Raw genomic sequence first — 7,671 nt, forward strand, 5'->3', positions numbered from 1 at the left:
GTTCTAGCCTTGTGAACTGGAGCAACTGGCTTTCCTGTCCAGGAAGCATGGGCAACGACACTGCACACATGTTGGTAATATCAAGCTTTGATGCAGACATAGTAACGTGTGGTGAGGAATTAAGTAATCTTTGTTTCCACTTCTGCATGAATTTTGTGGAAGTGCTGGAGGGTCAAGGTTTTATACAGCTATTAATTTATGTATGTGGTTTAATAAACCATTGCAAAGTGAATGTGTGGCATCACTAACAGATAGCCAGGCACTATCACAAAAAGAAGCAAAATAATGTTAGGTTGTCGAAAGTTGCAGGTTCTGGAGGAGAGATAGAAAAGGACAAGACTGCATCGATCAATTGGACATGACTGAAGGCATGCACGGTATGTTTAGCAAGAAGCGGACAGAAAGAGTACAAGGAAACGCATGAAGGAGAAACGTCTGACAGTGTGTGAAGGCAGGAGCATCACATAAAAAAAATTGGAAAAAAGCAAATGAACGGGGGATCAGATGCCAAGGAGCAAGCATTTTTGCTAGAAATGTTATTGCTGTTGTGCCTTAGCCCTGGTGCAGCAAATGGAAGGTGGAAGAAACAAGTACAGTACAAGTTGAGAAAGCATTGTGGCAAGAGTGAGCGGCATTAGATCGGTGCCTCATCAAAATGATAAAATTTGCAGTGCTCATCTGCACTCAACAAAGTGTGGTAACCTGTGCTGCTGGAAGTGTGTGAACTATCTAGAGATGAAATGTACGATCAGCCAGCTCTTCCAGATTCAGAAAAGACTTAAGACCACAGGAAAATTTCAAAAATTACAAGACGGCAACCTGATTTGATAAATCATATTTTGGATGTTTCCAGTAGAAGCACTTGCACCAACGGGAACTAAGCTGAATTAAAGGTTGGACTTCAGAAAGTGCATCAACACTACACCAACGATAAATGCAATTCCACTACATGGATGACTTGCCTTGTATGAAAACATTGTTTTCACCTTTTGCTCTCCTGTTCGCCACGTAAGCATTGCGGATTAGGACGAAGTCTCACTGTTTGGTGCAATGCATTTGTCACTGGCTGACCACAAATTAATCACTGTCAATGTAGTGTAATGAGCATTAAAAGGTTCTCTTCAGCTCCTACTTTGTGACTAATGAGCCGGCTGTGCTTACATAGGTACGGATCCACCTCCAGAGGGTCACCACTGAATTGCATGTTTTTTTTTTCTTTACAGGAGCGTGGAGGCCTGCATTAATAGTGTTTTTTTCACTGACTGCACATATGTTACCAGGCTTTTTATTAATCTTTTAAATCACCCACATTGGCGTACGTTATTTAGTAAAGAGGGGTAAACATTGACAAAATGATGCAGCTCAAATAGCTTGAACGTGTATGCGTTTTCTATCCGCAGTGACGGACAAGATGGCTCGAGCGTTGCATAATGCCGTTTGCCTAAAGCCAACTTCGCTGCGGGACACCAGTGTCGCGCAATGAAGCATGCGCATTGTATTGCGGCAAAGTATACCAAGAGTGGAAAGCGGCCACTGTGATATACGCGCCCACTTGCCGTCACGTCTCCTGCCGCAGTACAAGCACGGAGACGCCGAACAAGTGTACTGGCAGGCATTCAGAGTATTTCGCATGCGGTTGTAGCTATCTGAGCCCTTGTTTAGTCCACATAGAGCGCCCCGTATATGAGCTAGACATCGTAAAAGCCGGGATTATTAACTAGCCAATATCAGTGTTACTGTACAGCTTTCACAAAGGTCTACTGCTATGAAATTGCATAATGATGGTTTCTTTAGCATACATTTCTTCCGTATTCATCCGCAGGGCGTAGTGTTTTGCCAGTGTGGCTGTACAGCTCTCACAACGATCTACGGCTCAGATTGCATGGCGACGCAAGTTTTAGTACTTACACATACAGAGTACAAAATTTCCATTCCCACGAATCGCCAAGTGTGTTGTATGCTCAGTTGCATTAAGAACTAATGCATCGGCACGGCAGTTGAATTCGTAAACTGTTTCCGTTCCCGCGATTCCCCTGAAGTGTGTGGTATGCTGACCTTGATCAACGACACTAATGAACAATGCATCGGCACGACGTAATACTTGCCACTAAAGTCATCCGAGAAGACACCTCACTTCCAAACGTATCCCCTGCGACTACAAAATTTAATATGCTGCCGTCGCAACAAAATAGTAACAAACTCACCTCGGACGCGGCTTTTTCGTTTTGCCGCCCACGCGTCCTGTCGATTCTGTGCTGCAAGCTCGGCTAGGGACAAACGGAGCTAACAGCTTTCTTCCCCGTAGTACCTAGGCGAAGAGAAATTTTGAGCACCAGAAGTCCCCACATTTCTCTCTCGCAACTACTGCTCCTCGCGCGTGCGCAGAAAGAGCGGTGAAATCCAATTTCGATGTCCTCGTGGAATGCCGGTATATTGTGACTTCGGATTGGCATCGTTCTCGTAGAGACAGGACACCTTGAAGACGGCCGGCGTTGCGCGTACCCGGTCGTTCGAGCGGGTGCGTTGCGTTCACCGGGTTGCTGTAACGCCCTCGCTGCGTTCACCCAAATAGCCAACTAATGCTCAGTGGCGTAGCAACAGGGGGGGGCCGGGGGGCCGTGGGCCCCGGGTGCAAGGGGCCAGCGGGAGGGGTGGGGGGGGGGGGGTGTCATACGCCTGAAGACACCTCTTTTTCCGCCGGCTTGACTGGGCGTAAATGGCAAAGAATGCTCCGGTATCCAGTAGCTCGAGCTCATGTACCCGATGCGTTGCGCCGCAGAATTGTCGGCTGCAGCTCTATCATAAACACCCCATGAAATAAATTCACGAATGTGCGGGCTAAAAAAATTTAATTCCCAAAATGGTCGCTAAACTATTCGCCTTAGCGGAATGTTTCATGTGGGGTGTGCCTTGCGTTCATGCTGGGAGCAGGAGTCGCTAAACATATAGTAACGCGTTGAGGCGCTTGGGTCCCTCTTCCGTTCAGAACGCGCAGCGAAGACGAACAAAGACAGCAGTAAGAGGGCGTTCAACGAGTGCGCCCGGCGCTCTCGTTTATGGCGAAGCGTTCGTTAAGAGCGGCGTTGCATAAGTGCGGCCGTGAAAAGTCGCGAATGGGATTCTCTGGATCGTCTTCAGACTGGGTGCGGTCGAAGAGTTTGGCGGCGTATGACTCGACAGGCTGTATATAGTCGCGGGCGCCGCGATGTTCAGCTCGCTTTCACTTCCCCTCTCCCGCTCGCTCCGAGAAGCCGCTGCGAAACCTGCCGTTATGTTTCACGCTTTCCTTCTTACCCTCGATTGTTTCAGAAAACTGTTGTTATTGTGTGACTTCATGTCATAAGTACAGTGTCTGTGTCAGCTGCACAGAATTTAAAAAAACGTGAATTTTGTAAGGATATTTCCGGATATTCTATGAAGTTATGTGTCTGTGATTACTAGGAACTCGGTAGCGTGAAAAATATGGCAGGTAAGTAATAACCATATCCTTAATAATCCCCTAATTAGTACTTATAGAGGAAGCACTTCAATTCCAGAATTGAGGATTCAAAGTCATATTATTTACTCAACAAAAACTTCTTAAACAAAATCGTTTTGGGTGCTACAACCTACAGTACTTTGGCACTGCGGGCGGCGCCCAGTATGGCAGTAGCGAAAGAAATATGAAATAGTGGACCAATGAGGTTGATCCCTCAACCCTCTCCATTGCGAGTGCAGACCAACAGGTTTCGCTGGCACGGGCTTTATCGAGGTTCTCTCTTTTTTTTATGGTGACGCCAAAAAACGACGCGAAGCGTGCTCTATTCTGATCCCAATCTTTTGGTGGTACCGCAGCTAGGATAATCACGTTCGTCCGTATAGCAGCAAATAAAAACAAGGCTTTATTGATCACAATAAAGAGAAGTCGTAACTGTCATAACATTGGCGCCCGCGCAGGAGGGAGGCAGGTTGCGTTTTCCGTTTTCCTAATATGGTTGGGAGATCAGCGTCACTGAAACACAATTTAATTTTCGTTTTCGTTCAGGGCTGCCCACAGCCAAAATACTGCGGACCATGGTACCTACGACGACTTTTGTGAAGTTGTTGTTGGGTAAGATATGAATGTCGGCCTTCAATTTTACAAATGCAATGTTGCCGCTAAAATTAGTAATTAAAACTTTATAAATTTTCTCTTACTTGTGACGTGAGCCGTATTTGCCACGATGCCGCATTTGTTTTGGTTGCCAAGCCTTACAGTCTGACGGAAGATGTGCACATGCGCTTATCACAAGTTATCAGTGCAGCACACTGTGTTATTTGGCGCAGAAAAAAACCGCGTGTATTCGCCTCGAGCTCCACCACTGGAAAAGCTGGCGCCACCGTCGGCGTGACGTGCTATTAGGCATCACGTGGTCATAGCGGCCGCGTCGGCTGCTTCAGGAGCGCCGAAGCGAGCTGAAAAGGAAAGTTTAAGTTCCCTTGTACGCTGCGGTCCTCATTTATTGGCGGGATTTTCCCGCTTCGAGTGTCTCCTTTACAACGATTGAAAGCACTACAATGGGTAGTGGCTGCCTTTGAAGGTGCGCAACATGGTAGGCTACTGCTCGGTGCCGCAGTGCCGGACGTACGCAACGGAGCCCGGTGCTAGCCTTATTCACACGTAGCCGCAGGACAAGAAGCTGCGTGAAGCTTGGCTCGCGAAACATAAAACCGGCAAACAGCCATCGGCTACAACTCGAGTATGCAGCAAGCACAGACGCGAGGAAGATTTCTGCTCCGGCACCGCGTCTATAATGTTCGAAAAACGCGCACTGACATGCTCGCCCGAGTCCGCTGCCCGACTAATGTCATGACGGTTTGGTCTATGAACTTGTCGATGCTATAGACAGTGGCAAGTTCACTGGAGTGGATAGGGAGCGGTAAGAAGCACAAAAAAAAATCGCATGGCGTATGGTCATGTTTGTGTTATGAATTAATGCACTGGATTGCAAAAAAGAAGCAGCGGGAAATCGCACGCTGAGAACGCCGATAAACATATAGTGCGACGCAACTCGAGAAATAATATTGAAACGTCCATGAATTTAGAAAAAGAAAGAAGATTGAATCGTCGCGACGTCCGGCACATCAGTCACCGTAGGCGTCGAAGTCTCTACAATGAAATTATTTTTGAACAGCTCTGATAGCGCCCACGCAACATTGGTTGCTTGTATACTGTCAAATGCTCATATTCTGCAGCCTAAAGCTCATGGCACGGTGCGAAAACGCGCACGCGGTCAAAGCGAAACAGTGCGCGGACAAGCATGCAGACGCGCAGTCGGTCGCTGCGAAGCTGTGCGATCGCTACATTGAGGCTTCATTCTATTACGCTCAATTTAGATATACAAACACTATAAGAACATATTTCACATAGTTTGGTCTCGGCGTTTGCCTACCTTTCACGCAAGAAGCCAGGTCGGGAGACTAAATCGCGGCGACCGCGCACAGTGGCGTTCACTGTACGTATTCGGTAAAGAGATAGCGTCTGTAAACGATTCTGTGCTTTCAGTTTGCCCGAAATTATTATTCAGACAGTAAAAAACTTCTCTCGTTTAGAAAGTACTTACAGAAATGTTTGGGAGAGCACCCGGGTCGTGTTTTCAGTGAGCGCTGACAGCAAAACCTATGAGGAGCGCACCGCGTCATCCCTCATACTATGCCAGCGAGGCGCTGCCTATAGATGGCGACTCCTTAACTCCTCGCCGCCAATACCTGCTGCATTCGCGACCTCTGGGAAAGAAATCGAAGGAGAGGGGGACCTGAGGGACGTGCGCGGCGTCCAAGGCGGTTGTAGTGGTGCTGAAACCTTGAAATTGTCGGTATCCTCGCCTTCCTCGACTACACCCGGGGGGGGGGGGGGCTGACAGAAGACCTATGGGCCCCGAGTGCCAGACAACCTAGCTACGCCACTGCTAATGCTAATTTAGCTTGGCTCCCGTTGGATTTTTAAAAGGCGGCTGTAGTGCGCTTTGTATATTTCTTGTGAGCGACTGTGAAACAGGGTGTAACTATGGTGAAACCTTTTCGATGTGTTTCTGCGTTGTATTTTCGATTTAAGTGGTCTTCGCCGCCGTGGTTAGTTTGGCTGGTTAGTACATGTGCAAATGGTCTTCGCTTATGATTGTGATGTTCTGGAGTTGTGGAAGGTCGTCGCCCTTATTGCAAGTACTTGTGTTGTCGCGACATCATTCGAACACTATACGATCAGAGGAGAAACAAGTGTAGGCGTCAGCTCTCGAAGTATTGGGCAATGCACGGTGGGGGCACGTGTTATCTGCGGATGCGTGCTTGCACCAACTCTGACGAAACTCTGATCATTCGGGACCTATGAAAGCAGTGCTGTATTGTTTTTGTTCCCTGCTTAGTTCGCCTGTTTACATACTCGCCTGAATGTGTGCTATTTCGATTTGTAAGTTCCCCCCATCTGTCTGTGCCAGATACCTCGCATTCAGCTGCTTATCGCCTGTACTCGTTTTATAACTTTGCTGCAGAATTTTGCCCTTAAGTCAAATAAACTTGGGAAGGAAATCCTGAAGCTTTACTCCCGAAACACGCTTGTACGTCCATAGAATTTACAGTTCAAATGCAACACATATCCTCATTTAAATTTTAGAAGAATTTATGATTTCATTCAGTTGAAATTGCAAATAAACAGAATTCAATAAATTGAAGATTTCGTTCTATATGCACACCAAATAAGTTCTGCAAAGTAAAACGGTTTGTTACATTAAAGTTCAATATATGGAGGTGTAATTGTACAAAATTGATTGATATAGGGGTTGATTAGATACAGGGTGTGCATATTCACACTCCTGCTTCCTTAGTCATTACGTGCTGGTTTACTTGGGCAATGAACCAAGCAACAATGTTAATCTTTTCGAACAGTTCATATATCGGGAGCACACCAAGAAGGTGATCTAAAACCTCCCGCCCCCCCCCCCCCCATATGGTAACTTTCTGTTCCAAAAGAAAAAAAAGTAATAGTAATAAAGTGTACAGTGGCATAGCAGAGTAAACAAACAAAAAAGCTGTCTTTTTAAGGCAATGCTACATTTTTTTTCCTAATTACAGCATCTGTGCAAGGTGTTCTGGATCAGTTACAATATTTGAAAATTCATCATGTGATTGGGCAGTCTGTTTCCCCTAGTGTTATAATGGCCTCATATTCTTGCAAAGTTAACCATATTACTCCTGGATCCTTACTACATTGAACTCCTGAAATGTTTTATCCTGGCCACTGCCCCTCATCCGCCATGCTTTTTCTGCTTAAAAGTTCTCAAGGCAATTATATTGCCCTCTCCCTATTATTCAGGTAGAGAAACTGTGAGACCCACATGGCCGTCACAAACTAATTTTCACTTGCACGTGCCCCGACGTTCAAAACATTGCAGTTAAGCATTAGGTAAGCTAGACTCAGCACTAGTGAAATGTGAAGGTTGTTACCAAACGCGTCCGCAGTGTGTGAGGCCACAGTTTATGCGAAGATGAAAGTATTAAGAAAAATTATATAAATTTTGCAGTTGATATTGTTGTTTTATTAATGCTGCTCTTGCTTTAGTTATCCTTTCTTTAGTCACCATATGTGTTAAATGTCACAGCATTTGATATTATAGCATTGACAATATATCGCGGGGGTGGGGGGTCCTCATCTGGATA

The sequence above is a fragment of the Dermacentor variabilis genome, chromosome 2, assembly GCF_050947875.1.
Source record: "Dermacentor variabilis isolate Ectoservices chromosome 2, ASM5094787v1, whole genome shotgun sequence".
NCBI classification, from domain to species: Eukaryota; Metazoa; Arthropoda; class Arachnida; order Ixodida; family Ixodidae; genus Dermacentor; species Dermacentor variabilis.